Source organism: Balaenoptera ricei, chromosome 20 (assembly GCF_028023285.1).
Source record: "Balaenoptera ricei isolate mBalRic1 chromosome 20, mBalRic1.hap2, whole genome shotgun sequence".
NCBI classification, from domain to species: Eukaryota; Metazoa; Chordata; class Mammalia; order Artiodactyla; family Balaenopteridae; genus Balaenoptera; species Balaenoptera ricei.
Window position 1 is genome coordinate 5,245,737 of NC_082658.1, and position 22,638 is coordinate 5,268,374.

Consider the following 22,638-nt stretch of genomic DNA (forward strand, 5'->3'; position numbering starts at 1 on the left):
CCAGCCTCTCCCCCAGCCTCTCCCCCATCCACCCTCCCCAGCCTCTCCCCAGCCTCTCCCCCATCCACCCTCCCCAGCCTCTCCCCAGCCTCTCCCCCAGCCTCTCCCCCAGCCTCTCCCCCATCCACCCTCCCCGGCCTCTCCCCAGCCTCTCCCCCATCCACCCTCCCCAGCCTCTCCCCCAGCCTCTCCCCCAGCCTCTCCCCCATCCACCCTCCCCAGCCTCTCCCCCAGCCTCTCCCCCATCCACCCTTCCCAGCCTCTCCCCAGCCTCTCCCCCATACACCCTCCCCAGCCTCTCCCCCAGCCTCTCCCCCATCCACCCTCCCCAGCCTCTCCCCCAGCCTCTCCCCCATCCACCCTCCCCAGCCTCTCCCCCAGCCTCTCCCCCATCCACCCTCCCCAGCCTCTCCCCCAGCCTCTCCCCCATCCACCCTCCCCAGCCTCTCCCCCAGCCTCTCCCCCATCCACCCTCCCCAGCCTCTCCCCAGCCTCTCCCCAGCCTCTCCCCCAGCCTCTCCCCCATCCACCCTCCCCAGCCTCTCCCCCAGCCTCTCCCCAACGCCGCTGCCTGGAACCTGCTCTGAGATCCGCCCCTCCCTGGGCAGGATGTCCATCTGCAGAGCCCAGGAGAGCTCAAGGTCTCACCAAGGTCTCTCCTCCACCACTGCCCAGCGTTTCGGGGGCGGCTCTCCCAGTTCACACTCTGCACAGGCCCAAGAGGATAAGGCAGGCTCAGCAGAACCAGGGGAAGGCCCGGGAGCCGCCTGCCGCTGGACGCCTGACCGCCCTGGCGGCTATGACATGACAGCACGGACTCAAGCCGGCGGGGAAGGCCCTTCTCGCCACCGCCAGACCCCCGCCCGTCTCCTCCAGGCCGCCTACCCCCGGATGAAGGAGGAAGGGTGCGCTGCAGGGTAGAACACAGGCAACCTGGGAATTTCAGGAGCCAGCCCTCCGGCCCCCGACTCACACACACCCAGGTCGATCCCCAGGGCCCACCGCTACGCCCCAAGACAAGAAAATGAGAGGAGCGGGGGCACAGATTCGGGGCCGGGAGCTGGGTCAGGGTTCCCCTCTCTAAGACGTGAGTGGGGAAGGCTTTTTCTCGGCCACACTCCAGCAAGGTTTCCCAATCCTCTTGTTTGCCAAAGCAGCCGGGCGTCTCCTTCCCAGCCCCAACTGAGCCCACGGGCTCCAGCCTCTCTGCCGCTTGCCCAGTGGAGGAGCAGGTGCCCGGGGCGCTGAGCCCTCCAAGGGCACACGGTACCAGGGACGCAGGGCAGACGATGACACACAGCAAGGCAAGGGCAGGCAGAGGCTTTAGAATCAGACACGGCAGGGCTGGAAGCTCAAGCATTCCACTGCTGGGCGACATTAGGGGAGATGCTTTCCTTCTCTGAGCCTAGCATTCCAGGTCTGGAAGACGCTGTAAGGACTGAGACATCAATCCACGTGCAGGGCCTTCAGCATGTTCCACAAATGACAGCCCAATGTGAAGAGCTGATCACGGAAACCTCTCGTTTACATGACTGAGTGAAAAGCTCTGAACCGTGTAGTTAAAAAGGGCTACACCACATAGTGACAGGTACGGCCACCTGGGGAAGCAGGGGGTGCCCACACACCCACACCCCCCTAGATGGGATGCACACCGACAGGGCACACGGGCGCACACGCACCCAGGTGGCCAACTTTATCCATGATGTTTGCTACCCAAAGTCCCTCAGTTCGAACATCTTCTAAACATACACACACACACAGCTGGGGCCTGGCCCACCGAGTGGGTGAGGTGTTTCTGGGTTGTTTTTTTTTAATGCAAATAGATAACTGAAACTAGGAACTTCTCCCTGGCAAACCAAGAGAAACTTGCCAAAGAGCATCCCAGCAATTTAGAGAGGAGAGGGGAGGTAATTCTAGCAGAGTTACAGCCACTGCCCCACGCTGAGATTTCCCCCCAAAATAAAATGATAAGATAAAAACCCCTAACCCTCCCGCAGCCCCCTCCGAGGTTCCTCAGACCCCACCTCCCACCCCATGTCCAGCACCAAGTCTCTGCCGGTCTCCACGCAGGGGTGAAAATAAAGGGAGTTTTGTCCTTCTCCCCTCCTCGGCGGGTCTGAGTGAGTTTATCTGACACTCCAGCAGGCTTTGTAAACTGAGTGTCCCAGGATAAACGCTCCCTTAAGAGTCGCTTGGCCTGGGACAGAGGGACCCTCTCCAGAGGAGAATGGGAGCTTGTTCCGATGGTCTTTTAATATGGGGGGCGGGGTGTCACCGAGGACAGGCCTCCGACAGACTCTCACAGAAGGGTCTCTGTCCCGGGGCTACAATGGAGGGAATTCTTAAAGACACAGATGCTGAAAGGGGGAAGGAATTTTTTTTTTTTTTCCCTAAGAGGAAGGGAGGGAGGTCAGGGCGGGAAGGAAAGGGGGTGTGGTGAGGCCTTCTCACTCCCCAGAACAATTCAGGTTATAACAAGGCATCTCAGCCTGAGAGCAACAGATAGGCAAGCAGATCAGAGGCCCCACGGAGCAGAATTTAAAAAAAAAAAAAAAAAAAAAAACAGAAAGAAAAAAGAAAAAGTTAAAAAAAAAACCCCACTTCATCTGATGTATGCGGCCAAGGGTATGGCCATGTTATCCCATGATTTAAATATGTCAATCTTGTTCAAACTTGACTCTTGTAAACATCTGCTTTTGCTCAGAATAAAAGATGAAGATTTGATACAAAAAAAAAAAAAAAAAAGAATTCTACTCGAATCTGTTTGCTTTACGGGTTCCCGGTCTGCTTCCCAAATCCAGGATGTGAATCCCCCAGCCAGCAGGAAAGAATCACATTTTTTCCTACGTGAAGGGCCTCTATTCCATTATCAATCCTTGGAAGGCCGTCTGAGTCCAAACGTTCACTCTGGGAAAGGGGGAAGCAGAGCCCCCGAAGGCCCTTAAAAATAAATAAAATTCTCTCCATCCACAGGAAGAGGAGGGTCATTTATTCTTCTAGTTCTTGATTTTGGTACAGGGTCACCCTAACAGATTTCTGAAGACATCCCAAACTATCACAAATGACGTTTTATAACGACTGCCCTGCGAGCCTGTTGTATGTTTTGATTTCGTTTAAGTTGAACTGAGCATTTCTCCAAGAAGTCAAGCTGTGCTCCACAAAGAGCTGGGAGCGGTGTGCCCACTGGGAGGGATCAGGCATTTCTTCTTCCCCACCTTGCTCCTGGTCACCTGCCCAAAACAGCGAGGGAAACAAGGAGACATCCTTGTTCATCCTCCATGCTGAAATAAATCAAGGAGCCACCTAGTCCACACCTAAAGTACGCAGGGAGGAAACCGAGGCCCCACGATGTGACATAACTTGGCCCAAACCACAAGGCAAATTTGGAGACTGAAAATGGGCAGAAACCAGGTCTCCTGGCTGAGCGACCATCTTACGGCACAAGGGAGAGACACGTGCTCAGGACATCACACCAAGCAAAGACCAGTAACACCTTCTGAAAGCAAGACACGTAGCTGTTTCTCCAATGGCATGTGTTGGGATAATCTGGCCAGAGGCCATGGACCCAGCATCCACAGACACAGAGCAGCAAAATGGCAGAACAGTGTGGGCCTTGGACCTGTCAGGTCACCGAGTATATATTGTCTTTACTGGAGTCGGCATCAGGCCAGTTGCTATGAAATCGGAGAACGCACACCTCTGATTTCATTGAAGAAAAAAGATCCATGCATGTGAAACAATATATAGTATTAGGCAGGCAGTATATAATGTTATAGGTTATCAGTGCTGTAGAAGTTCAGGAAAGGAAAGATTGGATGAAAAAGAAAACACTGCAAAAGTAGACAGTAAGTGCCCGGTTGGTGAGTTTATTCAAGTCTAATCCGGGCAATTACCGGGCAAGAATATTGGATTCTATGGCCCCTGCACTGGTGAATGTCACTGACCTTGCACTGAGAGAGTCCAGGGAAGGAGAGTGGAAGGACACAGCCCATGAGGAAAGGAGCAGCGAAGAGGTCACAGGGAAGAACGGGTTGAGATAAGCTCATCGCAGACCCCAGGAAGGAAGAGCTAACTGCAGCGCCTCCTCTCCCCAGACCCCGCCCCACTCAAGCCAACAGAGGTTCCTGGGGCTGGTCATTTGCCATATTTGCCTTGCACATCCGTGGGGACATTCTTTACATAAGTCATCGCACATAAGCCAATGGAGGCTGCAACCTAAATTCTGCACCTCCAAGAAGAAAGCCAAAAGTGAATTGGACCTCTTGGGTAGAAAATGGGAATTTTCCTCCCCAATTAAACCCAGCAACATCCGAGCAAAGCTGTAACTGCAGGCCAAGCAGACAGAGCCATGGAGTTGGTCCATTTCTTTAAAATCGACACAGGGTTTAAGCCAAGAAGCGGGGAGAGAATAAGTGGGAGGAGAAATCCAAGATTCAGTCCACCTGGTCCAATAAATGAGACGTGCTCCGCCTCCCATCTGCGTCCTCCAACCTCAAGGACACACAGGCTCCTTCCTCCACCCCACCCAACCACGTCCATTAAAAGGGTCTCTTAATTGTGCGAAGGACAGAGTACACGGCGGCTGATGGGAGTGCAGCTTAGATGGGGCAACAATTTCTCACCTGATCCTTATCCCATTTGGAGGTGACGATGGCACAGCATCAGCAGCTCCCTCCAATGTCCAAGTATAACATCAGAAGGGCAAGACTGGCCATGGGTCTGCTCTGCAAGCGCAGCTAAGCTTTGAGCTCATGGAGTAAAGTGTGCACAGCGCTGTTCCAGTGACCGAACGTTAGAACCTCAACACAACACTTCCACCGAATGCCGGGACAATGGGCCAGTCTGCTTTCCTGTCCCACTCAGATACACGCACCCACCCTTCCAAGCCCTCTTTATCCCCAGAGTCATCCTCTACCTGCCCACAATTGCGCGAGATGGAAAACATGACAGGAACCCAACTCGGTATGCCCTGGCCTCAGCATCCTCCATGGGATTTCAGTAACAAGGGACAGGAGGCTGACGCACGGTTTGGACTTGTGCATCTCCTAAGTGAACAGAGTCAGGACCAGACTATGCGGAGATCTGCTGGTTTGAAAAACAAACAGACCTGCATCTGGATCCTGACTCCGTGCTTGCCAGTAGGGGTGTGCAGTGACTTATAGCTCTCCAAAGCAGACTTCACATCTGTAGAGAGGAACGAGAGGATGGCAAAGCAGAAGAGTGAGACCTGGGGGAAACGCCTAGACCTTGCAGAGCAGTTCCGGAGAATTCCTCATCAGGGAAAACTCTAGTAGATGCATCTTTCAGTTAATTTTGGTGTTAACGGTCTTCACATTGAATTCGCTGTCCCATCTGCAGAGAATAGTGAAGTCTATTTCCAGCTCCACTCCCAGAAAGACGCAGGGCCTTGCCTCCACCAGGAGAAGGAGGAAGAAACACTGCTTTAGACTTATCGGTGGGTTATTGGGGAGGAAGAAGTGAAGGATGGGTGAGAGCTCTAGAGCCGCTATCAAGTCCACGTGATTTGTGACGTCTAGCACTTTTCAGAAAAAGCAGGGAGCCAAGCTTGCAGCTGGATGAAGACAGTCACGTGCCAGCCTGGAAGCAGATCAAGTTCGGGCTCTGCCGCCGACCAGCAAGGTGACTTTGGACGAGTAGCTTAAGCCCTGGAAGCCTCAGCTTCCTCATCTATGAAATGGGGCAACGCTAAATACAGCGGCCAGCAGCCTCCTGGGACGTCATCGCCTCGCACACCCCCTTTCCTCCCACTCCACCACCCTCCCTAAAAAGGCTGTCGATACTCCAGCCGCAGAGTGGAAATAACCTATCACCATGACAAGGAGCTTTTCTCCGCACGATGGCAGATGAGGACGGCTGGGAGCACCTGCCAGGGCAGCAAGGTTTCCTTTAGGAGCTCGTACAACCCACAAGCATGAGTCACAGCTTCTTAAACAAAGGCTACCTGTGTACCGTGAGGACAAAGCAAGGAAAATAGGGTCCCCCACCTTGAGCTCAACAGCCTGGAGGGCAAGGCCGTGTCTCTAACACGGAGCCCCCAGAAGTTGGGGCACAAGCTGGCCCAGGGATGTGCAAACACAATGGAGCCATCTACGTCGATCCACTTGGAAGGCCGCTCCAGAGCGAGCCCTCCATCTGACCAAACGGGGTAGCCCGTCTCCTCCCTGGGCTGCCAAACACAGGAGCCCGGCGAGAAGTCGGCACAAATCCACTGGCCCCAGCTCCCGTCATGGGGCTTCTCCTACCCAGTACGGGACACACGTGCCCCTGCAAGGTAGACTGGGAGCAACGCCACTAGTCAAGAGGTGCTCAGAATTAGGGAAGGTGTTTTTCTTCGCTTTGAAGAAAGCTCGGTGAGAGGGGCCACTCTAAGCGGTGGCTGCTATTCCCAGGAACAACCCTTCTGTGCAGGGAAATGGGAACCCAGTCGCGGGCGATGCACTGGGAGGCTGGACTTCCCAGCTCCCCGATGGAGCGACATTATGTCCCTTGAATAAACAGACCCTCGGAACTTCCCTGGGGGTCCAGTGGTTAAGACTCCGTGTTTCCAGTGCAGGGGGCGCGGGTTCGACCCCTGGTCGGGGAACTAAGATTCCCACGTGCTGCGCAGTGAGGCCAAAAAAAAAAAAGGAAAAAGAAAAAATGGACTCTCAGGTTCAGAAATTCAGAGGAAAGAACTGCTGAGGTTCATTCACCTGCCCTGCGCTCTCCCAGGTCCTACGTATCCAAAGGTAAACAGAATCAATACCCTGTCCCTACCTTAAAATGCTCTGCTGTATTATCCAGTAGCCCAATTTGTCCACGGCAAACATCTGGTGTTGTCTCTCTGCACCTTTCCCGCCCCGATTTGCAGAATCCCCGTGGCCCTGGGGAGGGAAGCTGCCTCCACCCACAGACCCAGGTGTGAGGCACGTGAGCACAGGACGCAATCAGGGCATTCCACCTCCGGGCCACAGGGATGGGTCCAAGGGTGAGCGCACTTCCCGGGTCGTCACGCGGGGGTGCTGAGGCAAAGGCATCCTCTTGCATCTGCCGGGTCTGCAGAGGCAGGGGGCCTGCCGATGCTTCTGTTCTTTCTGCTTCCACTAGGGAAGTAAAGCTAAGAAAGAAAGGAAGAGGAGAAAAACAAAGAGCCAACAAAATCCCCCGACAGCACAACACCTAGACTTCACAGTTAGGTGGACAACCCCAAACTCATTGGTTAAAGCCAGTTAGAGTTGGTTTCTCTGAAACTTGCAGCTAAAAGTGACCCACCTAAAAATACCCTTCTTTTATGGATGAGGAATTGAACGCAGAGAGGCTCAGTGACTTGTACAAGGTCACACATGCATTGGTGACTGGGGCGGGACGTGGCCCCAGTGCTGGGCACGCACCGTGACCTGGGTTGGAACCGTGGCTCCATCCTTCAAAGCTTTGGGGCCTTAAGGATGTTCCTTAAACTCTCTAAGCCCCAGATGTCAGAGACGAGAGTGCCCACACCCAGGGCGGTGAGGACCAAGGAAAATGGGCTCTGGACCACCCGCTCTGATCCGCCCGAGGCTGGCTTCTCTCTCTTCCCAATGTAACAGCGCTCCTGGTTGCCGGTGCTGGCTGGTGGATCCCTTATGTGGGGATGTGGAAGGAATAGGGCTGCTTGGGGACAGGCAACATCCAACGGCCAGTTTGACCAGTGAACGTGGCCACACAAGCATCTCCCCCACGTCAGTGTCCTACAGACAGCTGCCCAGGGTGACAAGGGCAGAGACAAACGTTTGGAAAAGAGGAAAGGAGCTGGGGAAGGGGGGGTGCCAGGGGCCAGGGTGAAAGAGGAAAGCAATTCCAGGAAAGGCGGAAAAGCCCAGTGGCCGGGGTGGAATGAGAAGCCAGGGCCATCTCAGCTCCCTGGCTAACCACATTCCTGGTTCCCATTTCGGAAATTTAATTAAAAACCCAAACATCTATATTTCCCAACTGGCTGGCCAGTGCCCACGGATTCCCTTTGATTCAGAGAAACTCCCTCTGCGTGACCCTGGGGCCACGACACACGCCCGGTGTGAAGCCAGAGGAGGAAGGGTCGCGGGCAGGGGTCACGGGGTGGCAACTCCCCCATAGAGAAGAAAGCCTCCTCCTGGCTTGGGACGATTCTGTACTGTCACCCCAGCCATAGGAATGGAAGCGTTGTTTCTCATTGCTTCATTTTAAAAATTTTTTTAAAAAAATCATGATAAAAAAATAAAAATGAAAAAGAACCACATTCGTGGTGGCTCCAGAGACATAAGGTCACCTTCTGCCCACCGCGTAGGGGAAGGTGCAGAGGCCAAGAGAGGCAAAGCCGCCCCGCATCTGGGGAGCAGACCACCCGGCCCCCGGGGTCAATAAAACCACTTACTGCCGGTGCCTTCCCTACGCCCACCGTGAGGCCGGACACATGTGCTTGGGACGTCGGATGAGAAACGGGATCAGACAGAGCTTTCAGGGCTCAAGCACAGCTTCGGGAAGAAAACCCGAGACCAGAGGCGCTCATCCTAACCCAGGCACCGACCCAGGGCTCCGTGAGAGCTGCCGTAGAAATCTGACATCTCACCCCCAGGCTCAAAAGGGCGTGTCTTAGGACACTCGACTACACAGAAAAGGGTTCTACGGAAAAGCAATTTATTTTTCCAAAAAACCCCACACTCAGCAAACTTCAAATATGCAATGTGACCATGCAGGACACGTGGACAGAGAGGGTTTTCCCTGAAGTTCTCTCAGATCATGAACCCACCTCTGTCTCCCCAGCCCTCCCTGCCCCCTCCCTCCCCCACCAACACTAAAAAAATAGTCACTTTTCACAGGTGTGGGAGGTGAGGGGTTAGGGGCTCGTTCTCCTGGGTCGGTATCTAGCTGTGTCATTACACTCATCTGTGCCTTAATATCCTCTTCTGGAAAATGTGGATGACACTTATTTCAACAGGTTGAGGGGTGGCACCAGATGGGGTAGGGACATAAGAGCACTTGAAAGACTCCAGTGCAAATAATGGGGGCGTAAGGAACCCACTAGATCACCAAACGTTTTCATTTAGAAAGAATGGATGCAGCAGACTCAGAGCCGAGGGCCCCCCACGTAAACTCTCTGCACCTTACTTCCCTGGGCTCTTAGCTCTTTGTGAAGATTCTTCCTCAAAGTGAGAAGGAGATCCCAATGGCTCCCTGAGTATACACTGGGGGAAAAAAATCTAACCGTCCTAGTCAATTTGCATTTAAAATTAGTCAAGTGCCAATTCACATCCACTGGGATGGTGATTATTACTAGAAAAGGAAGAAGGAAGGGAGGAAGGGAGGGAGGGAGGAAGGAAGGAAGGAAGGAAGGAAGGAAGGAAGGAAGGAAGGAAGGAAAGGGTTGTCAAGGATGTGGAGAAACTGCAACCCTTGTGCCTTGCTGGCGGGAATGTAAAATGCTGCAGCTGCTGTTGGAAAACAGTATAGCAGTTCCTCAAAAAATTAAACGTGAAATGACCATATGACCCAGCAATTCTACCTCTGGGTATACACACAGAAGAACTGAAAGCAGGGACCCGAACAGATATTTGTACCCCTACGTTCAGAGCAGCAGCATTCATAGCCAAGAAGCAGAGGCCACCCAAGTGTCCATCAACAGATTAATGGATAAACAAAATGTGACGTATACATAAAATGGAAAACTATTCAACCTTAAAATGGAAGGAATTCTGACACACACTACAACATGGGTGAAGCCTGAGGACATGATGTGAAATAAAGCAGACACAGAAGGACAAATATTGTATGATTCCACTTACAGGAGATACCTACAGTTGTCAAAATGATGGAGACAGAAAATAGAATGGCAGTTACCGGGGGCTGGGGGCTGGGGGAGTTAGTGTTTCATGGCCACAGAGTTTCAGTTTGGGGTGATGAAGAAGTTTTGGAGATGGATGGTGGTGATCGTGGCACAACAATGTGAAAGTACATAATGCCACTGACTGCACACTGAAAAATGCTTAAGGTGGTAAATTGATGTTATGTCCATCTTACCATAATTAAAAATGGTTTAAAATTTTTCAAAAGTTAGTTAAGTGAAGAAGGTACAAGGGCAGAAACGATCACTGTCACTTGGAGCTCCTGAGGGTTTCACTCACATACTGAAGAATTTGTCCCCAAAGGTCAGCATCTCAGACACCTTCTTTTCCACGCCTGAAGCACAACACTGGCCCAAAGAGCACTATCGCCCAGGTGCTGACCCGAAGCAACTGCACCAGTGTCTAAAGAACCATCCAAGGACTTCCCTGGCGGGCCAGTGGTTAGGACTTCACCTTCCAGTGCCAGGGGTGCAGGTTCGATCCCTGATCAGGGAGCTAAGATGCCACATGCCTCGTGGCCAAAAGACCAAAACATAAAACAAAAGCAGTATTGTTAACAAATTCAATAAAGACTTTGAAAATGGTCTGCATCAAAAAAAAATCTTAAAAAAAAATAAAGAACCATCCAGCAGGCACCAATATTTGCAGAATTAACGAGCGAGGGAATCTGAAGCAACGGATTGGAAATGCGTCTATAATTAGGGAGAGGGAATATACTCCATTTGTGACTCAGAAAGCATGGCCGAAATCCCCAACGGATTATCTGATGGGACTGCTGGGCAGGCGGAGATGGTCTCTCCCGCCCTGTCCTGCTTGGGCTCTCAGACCAGTGAAAGGAAAGGGGAGGAAACTGCCAAAGAGAAATGAGGTCAAGGGCCCACGTTTCAGGCAAAGGCGGCGGGTCTGAAAACCATTAAAATCAGACGCTATAAGAGGCATTTTCCAAACACCTGGGAGCCTCACGGACCCGAGGGGAGGGACTGATTTATTTCCGGAGACCCAGAACCGCAGTCCCTCTGTCATTTGCCCGAATGCGGCTGCTTCTGTTTTCACCATCTCCAGAAGGCAACTGGTTTCAAGACTTCTGTGTAAAAACCTGTACCAACACACCAAATACGGGAGGAGGTGATGATTCACATTACCAAAAGAATTCTTTGACAGAAACTTGCCACTTCAGCATTCCTGGAGCTTACAAACTTCCTCCAGGCCTTTCACATATCATGTGATCAACCGAGATTGGTTTTGTATAGATATTCTTCCAGGCACAAACCTAGTCTGTAAAGCAAGGGAGCCGGAGTGGTTTCGAACAGACTGTCTTTCGCCAGTGGCATAGCTCAAAGAGAGGAAATCCACCCAGGACCATTCCTGTCCTCTTGTGAAGTGAGCTGAGTGCATCCATCCTGTGATGAAGGGGGTGCTGACTAGACGTGGGGGACCCCAACCAGTTCCACGATGACAGTGGACATTGCCTAGGACGATGCTGGCCAGAAAGAGAAGTAGCAGGATCTGCCTGGGCACACAAATGTCCCAGAGAGCTGCCTCTTAAAGCTGCCCAGGCTCCCAGGGAACTCACAAACCCCAGAGGAGAGGCTGCAGATCTTATACCTAAAGCCCAGAACTGCAGTTCTTTATCGTTCATCCAAATGCAGCCACTTCTGTCTTCACTGAGTACAAAGGGCACCAGATTTCAAGACTTCTACGTCACAACCTGTGCCAACAAAACAAGTAAGTAGATGTGGGGGCCAGACCAGGTGGAGGCAATCCGGGAAGACTTCCTGGAGGAGGAGGAGGACAGAGAAGCTTTGTGGCTGGGTACGCTTGAGTGGGAAAAGGCTCATTTCTGGCTTTAGCTGGCCAAGAAGTCAATCAACTCCCTGTTTCTTACAGTGTCCACCTGTATTAAAATGGCCTGGGGTGCTTGTTAAAAATACCCATTTCTGAGTGCTACCCCCGACATGTACCAAAACAGAACCTCTAAAGGTGGGGGGAGGGTGGGGATGGTCTCTAAGAATACTCAGAATTTTACCAGATTCTCCAAGCACTTCGTTTTTATGCAAACCACAGGGTGCAGGCCAGGGGGCTGGGGGAGCAGCTCCAAGTACACTGGCTGAACTGGGTCCATGCTGATCTGGGAAGAGCTGGGCAGGGAGGACCCATGAGGAGTCACCGAGGAGAGGGACAAGGCAGGTGCAGACAGAGGGCTGTTCCAGGACTGTTTAGTCACAACATCCCCGAGCCCTCTCCCACCGACACTTCCTGTTATGACCCTCACTGGAGCTGGCTGGTGATAGAAAACGTCTGTGCCAGTGCACAAAGGGCAGGGGAGAGAGGGAAGGAGGGAGAGAGACAGAGACAGAGACAGAGAGAGAGGATGAATATCTTTCAGTTTACAAGCTATAACAGGAAGGCTGGAAGTATAAGAAAAATCACATTTAGGCGACCAGACCCTAATAGTAATGAGAAACTCTATCTGGACAACAGAAGTCTGGTTGGTTAAGATTTAAGTAACCTCAGAACTTCCTTATCCCAAACAAACATCACCTACACTCTAACCGCGGGCAGCCACCCCCAGCTGGAGAAGACAGCCCGAGTTTGCGTGTGTATTGTCGGTGGAAGGTTTGGACTACTGTGATCTCTGTTGCAGGTGGCAGGAGAAGGGCCTCTTTCATGAGTTTCCTCAACTTCACACAAGTGCTCTCTTATGCAAAGACGCTGGGCCAGCCTCCATCCACATGGGTGGTTTCCAAATACCCCTCCAGGCTGGCTCTCCTCAGCCCTAAAGAAGAGGGGGATCCCCCTCTCCAGCCCAAGATTGCTGGACAAAACCCTCAGTCCACACTGAGGCACGAGCGGAAACCCATGTTCCCTTAGATCTGCCCAGATCACCAGTAAACGCTGCCTCTGCTGGGTTTGCACACTTAGCGCCCGACACACCTGCTGCTCAGGCGGTGTGAATCACAGGCGCGGCACGCTGGACTCGCCGCCGGCGGGTTCGGGGCTTGACAGCTGGCTCTCACACACCCGGATGTCATCGTCCACCTACACACACCCCCAGGGCACGCTGGGACAGATCAGGCTACAACCCAATTTCTCCTAAACGACTCATTCCCAGGGGAGGTCCACGGAAGGAAGGAGAAGAGTACACAGAGATGCTTCTCCCACTGATGGTCAAGGGTCCTCTCCCCTCTACACCCTGGAGGGTCTCATCTGCCCTGCTGGCCATAAACAGTGAGGAGGGGGTGAGTTAACCTGGGGAAGAAGATGGGATGGACTTCTCAATTTTGAACCTTCTCCAGAATAAAGACCGTCTGCCTAGATGAATAAGCTTTAGCGCTCTCCTGTAGCACAGCGCTTATCGTTAAGGATCCTATATTGTACACTTAAACATTTGCTAAGAGGGGAGAGCTTCCATTAAGTGTTCCTGTCGCCAAAAGATAATAAAATAATAAATAAGAGGGCGGGAGGAAACTTTTGGAGGTGATGGGTATGCTTACGACAAAGATTGTGGTGACTGTGGTTGTCAGTTTCACAGCGTATACTTATCACCAAACTCACGAGTTGCAGACATGAAACATGTATAACTTTCTGTATGTCAATCATGCCTCAATTCAGTGATCTTTAAAGAAGACAGCCTGCTGAATCCCTCTCAACTTTCACTTTTTTACAAGACAGCACTTTCTGCCATGCAGGATCCTGAAATGGATCCCGGACCAGAAAAAGGACATTAGTGGGACAACTGGAAAAATTTGAATAAGGCCTGGAGATTAGTTCAAAGTATTCTATCAATGTTAATCCCCCACTTTGATCATCTCACTGTGAATCTATAAGACGTTAACATATAGGGAAGCTGGGTGACAGGTATAAGGGAACTCCGTGTACTCTTTGCGCAACTTTCCTGTAAATCTAGATTTCTATCAAAATCAAAAGTTGATAATAATTTTTAAAAGGACAGCATTTTAAATCCAGCTTCCTAGTAAATCTTAGTCTCTGGCATTGCTAATATAATTTCGACCCTAGTCCTGAAGGCAAATTTCAGGTTACTCTCATAACCAATGCTGATCAACTCTTTGCTTCAGGAAAACCAAAACGAAACAAAAACTGCATTCACTCAGTAAGCACTGTCTGGGCTCCTACTGTATTCTGGCTCCCAGCTGTGGTATTATCTGCTGGCTAAGTGGTGCAATCTTCCTCCAAGCCCACCTCGTAAATGTCTACCAAGAGGAGCACTCCTCTGATTTTAGACATGACTGACTTAGAGCAAAGAGAGTGATTTCTGGGAATTTTCCAAAGGAAATAATTCAGAATGTGCAAATCCTTACGTACAAAAGACACTCACCAATGCATGAATTCAAAGGGTAAAAATCTGGAAATACCTTGGTGTCCAACAATGGGAGAATTGTCACGCAAACTATGATTCAATGCCTGCAGCGAATACAGTCATTATGTGGGGAAATGTTCAAAAAAAAAAAAAAAGTGAGGGGGAATAAAGCGGGAAACAAAGTTGTATATATTGCAGGATTTCAGCAGTGAGGACATATGTCAAATTGCCAGCATTACTGTGGGAACTGGGTGTTTCCTTTCCTGATTTTTGCTCTTTTTTGCAGTTTTCTATAAAAGACAGAGAAAGGGCACGGATTACCTTTAAAATCAGACAGGGTGGGGCTTCCCTGGCGGCGCAGTGGTTGAGACTCTGCCTGCTAATGCAGGGGACACGGGTTCGAGCCCTGGTCTGGGAGGATCCCACATGCCGCGGAGCAGCTAGGCCCGTGAGCCACAACTACTGAGCCTGCGCGTCTGGAGCCTGTGCTCCACAACAAGAGAGGCCGCGATAGTGAGAGGCCCGCGCACTGCGATGAAGAGTGGCCCCCGCTTGCCACAGCTGGAGAAAGCCCTCGCACAGAAGCGAAGACCCAACACAGCCATAAATAAATAAATAAATAAATAAATAAATAAATAAAAAAGGCTTTGGTTGATGGGGAATTCCCTGGCGGTCCGGTGGTTAGGACTCCATGCTAAAAAAAAAAAAAAAAAAATCAGACAGGGTGCAGAGGCAGGGCTTCCGGCCATCAGTGGGACAATTTCAACAGTTCCTCTCCCAGAGAGGGTGGGGAAGGGTCACAGGGTACACGCTGCACCAGCGTGGGCAGTTCCACGGACCTGGGTGTGGCCGGGGCACAGGCTCCTGGGGGAGGGGCGGTACCAACACACATCACCTTTTTTCTTCCCGTGGTGCCTGGCTCTCCCCCTCTTCCCAAGCAGGCGCTCACGGGGGGCACGGGCACCCTGCACGCAGTCCAAGGCAGACCCGTGACAGCTTGCAGAAGTGTTCTGTGCAGGAGGGACTTCTGGGCAGGAAACGGGTCATCACAGACAGACTGCCAACAGGGCTGGAGGGAGGGGAGGGAACCCCACATCTGGGAAAGCACCCCCAGGAAACCATCTTCGGGGGAAAGAGTTGAGGACAAGTGCCAAAGAGGGAGGAGGAAAGGGAGGCCCCCGGTTTATCTGTGCATCAAGGCGGATTCGCTCATTCATTCAACAGACAGCTACTCTGCACCTACTCGGTGACAGGCACGGCGCTGCTCCAAACAGCGCGCACACAAAAGGACAAGGAGAGGAGGGCGCTATGGACTCAGAAGCAGCTTGCTTCCAGCTCAGGACTCAAGACTACGCCCCCTCCCCACGCTGGCCGGGAAACCTCTTCCATTAACAATTTGCACTGACGGCGGGGGGCGCGGGTACGCACTGGGCCGAATGCCTGCTACCTCCCACCCGTTCAGAAAGCCGCCTGATGGGTGGCGCAGTCCTTGCAGTAAAGCCGCTCACCAGCAACCAGGACCAGGGACCAGGGACATTCACACCCCACCAGCGGCGAGAGGGGCTCCAAGCGCTGCGCCCCGATCGCATTCTGGGTCGCCAGTGAACAGACGACGGGAGCTCACCGAGGCGGCTCAGTTCCCGAGGTAACGGGCCCTGCAGGGCGACGAGGTGAGAAGGTAAGTTCGATGGGGGGTCGGGCGGGTGCGCCCAGGACGCGGGCCTCTCCCCAGCCTGGGGCTCTGTCCCCCGGGGCAGCCAGCGGCCAGGCGGCGTTGGGAAGGGAGATGACCGAGAGCGCCCAGAATGGGCGATGACCACCGCCACCGGGCGAATCGGCTCCGCTTGGAGGCAGAGGGATGGCTAAAATGACCTCTGGGAAGATGTCAATTACAAGAACAAAAATTTCCACCCAGAACCTCAAGACCTTCATAAAGCGACGCAGAGGGTGAAATCCCCCCTCTTCCCCCGAATCGCGGGGAAACTTACCTACAGGTAAGGGACTCGACTGTTAGGTAGAAATGCGCATCAATCCACGGTTGGAGACGAGGTTGTGGGTCATCCGAGCCCGGCCGAGACGCACCAAGTAATCCACGTTAGGGGGTCCGGAGGCCCCTACCCCATTCCCCACTTTCCATACAAGGCCAAAGCGCCGGCAACTCCGGCCTCTGCGCCCGGGACCCGCGGAGATCGCGCTTGGGTTCGCTGGCCCGGGCTCCCCAGCGGCGCCCCGGCGACCCCGGCGAGCGCATCCCGCCTCCTCGCGCTCGGAGAGCAGCGCCTCGCCTTTCTTCGCTGCGCATCGCCAGCGCGACCCCAGAGATCCCAGCCGGGAACCCCTCTGCCGATCCCGGGAAAGCGCCAAGGGCAAATCCGCTCCGGGCCTGGGGTTTGCAGGTCCGCGGGGCCCGGGCGGCGGAGGCTGGGCGCCCGCCGGGCAAGAGAGACCCGGGTGAGAAGCACCGAGCGGCGGCTGCCAGTTACGGGGTGTGACGCCCCACGGCCACACCGCCTCGCCCGCGCCACCTCCGCGCTCTGCCCGCGGCCGGACCATTCTGCCTTTAAATAGCAGCCGGGCCCAGGGCGGGGCGGGGCGGGGAGGGCGGAGAGGGCGGGGAGGGGGACGAACTGTTTCCTGGGAGATGTAGTTCCGTCTTCCAGCCACAACAAACGCAGAGCAGCATAGGAATGGTTGGGGTCCGCCCGCAACAGCTGTCCTCCCCTGCGCCCTAACTCCGGAGACAAGGCTGGGATTCCAGCCTCACTGCCAGCTCCGTTAGATCTAGGCTGCCCTCTGTGCATAAGGTGGGTCACACCAAGCTAAATTCTGCCCAGGACGACCAACCTTAGTAGCCCTGGAGTCGGGCAAACCCAGCTAAGTTGCAACCCCTGCCTGCCAACAACTAGCTGTGTGACCTTCACGTTGGAGTTACCATGTATGCCTCGGATTCTTCATCTGACACAGAGACAGGATATTAGTATCTGCTTCCACTGGATCGTAGAGGGAGGTGACCCTCCAGGGCGGCCTGATCTCCCCATCCCTAAGCGCTAAGCAAACTTGATTTCAAGGCTCCACTTGTGCAAACCACTTGCCATCCTGAGACCCTCCTAGATTAAAATTCTGGAGCTCCCACGGCCCGGTCAGTCAGGCTTCAATTTCTGCAGCCGCCTCTCGTTCATTCACCACCTGCACACACTGGACGCAGGAAAGCAGGAGTCAAGCCAGAGGGGCTCACGCAAGCCTGAGGAGGAAACAGCATCGTGATAACCGCGTGGACGTGAAAGAGGCCGTATGGACCACGGGCACCTAACCCTGCCTGGGGGCAACAGCCAAGGTGTCCAGAAGGCAGGTGTCTGACCTGATTCTGGAAGGAATAGTTAGGAAGTAGCCAAACAAAAAGACACAAACACAAAACAACCACAGAGGAGGGCAAGAGAGCCATGCATATGGAGGAAACACTGAGGGTATAAAAGAAGGAAGGGGGGCAGGCTGAAGAGGAGGGGGGGCTTGTGTTAATTTCCTGGGGCTGCTGTACAACTGCGTGGCTTAGAACTACAGAAATGTATCGTCCCACAGTCCTGCAGGATATTTATTGATATGTGTATACACGTGGGTTAGTATGCACACATGTGTCTCCTTGCTCTCTCTGCTGAGAGGTCCTAGAAGCAACGATACCCCAGTAGCAATAAGCACTAGAGCCATGGTTTGTTTCTAATACCACTGTCCAATAAAAGGATCCAGGGCTCCTTGGAGAAATGGCTGATTCTAGGACTGAGGCAGGAAATATACAAGATGAGCCTGGAGCATCTGATAGCCCCAGAAAGTAAGACTGCATGAAAGCACATGCACACATGCCACACAGTGATGGGGTACATCAAAAGGATACGGAAACCAATTCAAAGAGCTCCTAATGGCCAAAGTTGGGGAATGATCTGAGCAACAAAATAAGTACAATAGTGTAGGATTATAACCCAAAGTATAAAACAAATATTCATGATTCCATACGGATATATGTAGATAATTGAATAAATAAATATATGAGGGAACATAAACAAAATTCATGTCGATATTCTGCCTTGAAGGAACTAGAGCCCAACTTCTGGCTCCTTCAGGGAGGGCTGCTCTTCCTTCCAAGAGTAAAGTGTGGAGGGTGGGCAGGGGACAGAGAACTCCCCTATCACGTAAGCATGAGAAAAATTCCAGTGCAGGGACATTCTACAGAATGCCTGACCAGTACCCCTCAAAGCTATCGAGGTCACCAAAAATAAGGAAAGTCTTCTGTGAGAAACGTCACAGCCCAGAGAAGACTAAGGAAATATGCGACTAAATGTAATGTGGGACCCTGGACCAGAAAAAGAACATAAGATCAAAACTAAGGAGATCGGAATAAAGCAAGAGTTTAATCAATAATAATGTATCAATATTGATTCATTCACTGTTGCAAGTAAAAGATGCTAATAAAAGATGCTAATCAACAGGAGGAACTAGATGTGAGGTATATGGGAACTCTCTGTACTATCTTTGCAACTGTTCTGTAAATCTATTCTAAAATAGATTAAAACCATATATATACACACACACACACACACACACACACACACACCCCTTATAAATATCCACCCACATGCAGGTGGTAAAAAATTGCAGTATCTACTCTCTCATGTATCAAGTTTCCACATTTTGGGGGCAGGTTCATAGTTCTCTGTTCTGTTATTGGTCCATTTTTTTCTAACTCCATGCCATCATCACACTGCTTTAATTCTTATAAAATTCTTAGATCTTAATATTCAGTGGGACATTTCACCCACTTTCCTTCAAGCGTTGCGTGGCCATTCTTGGACTTCTGCATTTCCAAATTAAATTCAGAATTAGTGTGTTAAATTTCAAATACATATAAATGAAAATTGTGGAGGAAGAATACCTCCAGAAGCCCCTCACTGCTCACAAAATTACATGTAAACTTGACAGCCTGGCATCAAAAGCCTTCTATGGTCTGACCTTATCCAACAAACCCCCCTGTACTCCAAGCTAACTGGAATATTTGCTGTTTCCAAGCTGACCTCAGCTTTCTCTAGTCCTCACTGTAGATCCAAGTGCCTCCTCTACCCAAACTGCTTCTGCTTATGGAGCTCTGTACATATCTTCTACCTACCTTCCAAGGCCAGCTCACATGCCACCTCTTCCATGAAGTCCTCCCAGATGTCCATGACCTGAGAGAACTCCATTCAACCAACGAGCACTTTGAGTCTTTTCTAGACTAAGTTTCTTGAGGTCGGGCATTCGTTCCTCTTTGTCATGATCCTCTTATCCCCAACGCTGCACAGAGTAGGAGCTTCAGAGGTATTTGGAAATTCGATGTAGTGCTTGCAATAGGGTTCTTGGCACCAGCGTACACTTGTTTTTACTGGTAGCGCCAATACCAGTGTCATAGTTGCTGAGGTTCTCCGTTCTCTGGGAGCTTGCTGTGTGCCAGGCACTGTCCTGAACATTTACGATGCATCATGTCATACAGTCTCTCAATACGCCAACGGTAGGTGCTATTATTAATCTCATCTTAGAGAAAAGAAAAATCAAAGCTGGGAACAGTTAAGCGATTTGCTTAATGTCGTGGGGCAAATAAAGAGCAGAGCCAGGGCTCGAACCCAGAGGCGTCTCTCAGAAACATCTCTACCCTACTCCACGCTTCCAGATAGTGGGGCTATAAATTTCCGGGAAGCAAGGGCTGAATCTTCTTACACTTGTACCTGCTGCACCAGAGTCTGTTCCAGGAGGAGTAGGTGCCCTGCTCAAGCTGGTGTCAGAACGTGGCTGGACAGGTCGAAAGCACCCAGCACAGTGTCCTTCCTATGACAGGTGCCCAATAAACGTTAGTGACCTCATGATTCCACCTGCTCTCGGGTCCTTCCTTCTGCCCCATCTCTGCCCCACACATGCTCTTCCGTCACCCATTCTACTCCCCCTTATCGAAAGGAGATGCCTCCAACAGTCCTGCAATGGTGACAAACAAAGTGATGGATCTAAATGGACCACAGTGCAGGAGACAGGGGTCAGTGTGATGGTGGGAATAAATAAAGCACTGGCTTGGGACATGAGTGCTCAAAGCCAGACACCTTGTCTTCATCAATCAACATACATAACACATGGTATGAGGGCACAGGTCTGCGGGTCATGACTTTGGGAAAGTCTCTAAGTTTCCATTGTTTTGCTCATCAAAGAGTGGAAATCTACCTAAGAGTAGATACACTCTGAGGCAAGAAAGCATCAGGTTCAACGGGTGATCTGAGCCAGACTAAATCCTAGGCTCAAAGCCCAGCTCTGGTACTTTCTAGCAACAGGGTACTGATGGATCTGTCCTCAGTGTCATCATCTGTAGAATGGGGATAATTCATAGGGCTGTTTCAAGGCACAAATGAGTTAAGAGCTGGAAAACATTTGGGACGGTGCCTGGCACAGAGCAAGCACTCAGTAAATACCAGCTCCTCGGTATGCTCCTGGGACTTGTTCAGCTCTTTGCAGGAGCATCTCAGAAGTGCCAGGGGCTTAATCCCTCCAAGGAAAACCCTCAAGCAACGAGGGAAGGGAGTTATTGGTTAAATATCCCATCCTTTCCCTCCTTCGATTTGGCCATTCTGAATTTTACTCTACCCAGTTGCTCAAAGGGTCTCCAGTAAGATTCAGCCCTGGACGCTCAAGGCATAACCTCTCCTTAACCCACCATTAACTGACTTCCCCCCTCCTGATTCACTCCCAGCACCGCCATCCTTCAAGGTGCTTCCAAAGATAAACTCCCAAATCAATTACTTACACCCAAGTACACGTCTGCTTTGAGAAGAATCCAAAATAAGACACCACCTACAAATTGGCTTTCTTTTCTAGATTCTTTATTCGTGCCTATGATTTTCTAAGTCTCCCAGACACCAGGGTTGAAATCTTTGCATCAGTTTTGATTCTTTTGCTCCATCCCTTCTCCAAGCCCTCCATGCCTGGAGATGTCTGATTTCCACCATTATTCCTACCCTAGCTCGGGTCCTCATAACCTCCCACCTATTACTTACACCATTCTTCCTGCCTGGAATGTTCCTCCGCCTTTGCCAGGCTTGTCCTTACTGAGTGGCATCCCTATGCCATGCCCTGTGCCAGGCGTGCCCGTCAAGGCTCCTCTGGGCTGGCCTTCCCTGCCGCCCCATTCCGGTGCTGGCTCTCTTCTCAGAACCTGCTTTACACTGTGATCCATGCCGGTCATTTAACATTGACAACGTGCTCTTTTGCATCACTGATTATTTGCATTATTGGCTCCTCCAATAAATTGTATTGTCTTAGGGTCAAGAAGCATATCATATTTTTAAAATACCCTCAATAGGGCCTTATGTCCACATTGGCTGGTTCCATTTGGCTGACAAGCTTACCTCGGTAGCAAGGTAAAGGCAGGTAAATGGTGTCCTGGCAAATGGACAAACTTATTCATTCCCCACATTGTACTGAGTCAACCCCCAGAATCTCAGGCACAAAGCCCCACCCAAAGCGCGATCTTACAGAAAGCTGCCCAAGCTGGTAGAATTAATTGGCTGTCCCTACACGCCAACACCACTCTGCCAGTCAGTATTTTTGACGGTTTATGGCATCATGAGGGGTTAAGGTGGGAGGTGTTACCACATATAAAAAGGATAGTGTCGGGACTTCCCTGGTGGTCCAGTGGTAAAGAATCCACCTTCCAATGCAGGGGACGCAGGTTCGATCCCTGGTCAGGGAACTAAGATCCCACATGCCGTGGGGCAACTAAGCCGGCTCGCCCCAACTACTGAGCCCGTGCACCTCAACTAGGAGCCCGCGTGCCGCAAACTACAGAGCCCACGTGCCCTGGAGCCTGCACGCCACAACTAGAGAGAGAAAACCCGCACGCCACAACTAGAGAGAAGCCCGCACACCGCAACTAAGACCCGACACAGCCAAAAATAAATTAAATAAATAAATAATAAAATTTAAAAAAAAAAAAGAAAAAGAACAGGGCTCAAATGGTGACATCCCCACCACAGCTTGCCAGGTCTCACAGGACCTGGCCCCCCGCTGTAAATAAACAACAAAAAACAACAAAAAACGGATAGTGTCGGCCTGAGAAGTGCTACGAAGGATGGAAGTTGGTAGTTTTCTGCCTCTGCATGGAACTGGGGACCACTCACTCATTCGATCATTCATTCATTCAACTATTTGGCACCAAGTAAGCACCAGACACTATGCAAGGCACTGGGGGTATAATTACAAAGTTGAGAGTCAAGGTCCTTGTCCTTGCGGGGGAGACAAACAATAAATAAGTGAATAACTAAATTAAATACTTGCAGAGTGTGATAAGAAATAAAGAAACCAACAAGGATAGAAAGAAGAGGCTATAATAGAGGCAAAAGAGAGTCTGACTTGGAAAGGCTTCTCCAAGGAAAGGACAAGTTACAAAACTGATTAAAACTAGATCAC

At 51.4% G+C, this 22,638-nt stretch overlaps 1 long non-coding RNA gene across 3 annotated transcripts in view; it reads right to left on the reverse strand.

The window, feature by feature from the left end:
• Positions 1-22,638, reverse strand: part of LOC132355474 (uncharacterized) — a 188,112-nt gene that overhangs the window by 141,610 nt on the left and 23,864 nt on the right. For 2 of the 3 annotated variants that reach the window (XR_009499631.1, XR_009499630.1), the window contains exon 1: positions 16,161-16,684. The exons of the other annotated variant lie outside the window; for it this stretch is intronic. This is a non-coding gene — a long non-coding RNA (uncharacterized LOC132355474). Of the gene's footprint in view, positions 1-16,160; positions 16,685-22,638 lie in introns of those variants that run through there. 3 annotated transcript variants of the gene reach the window in all.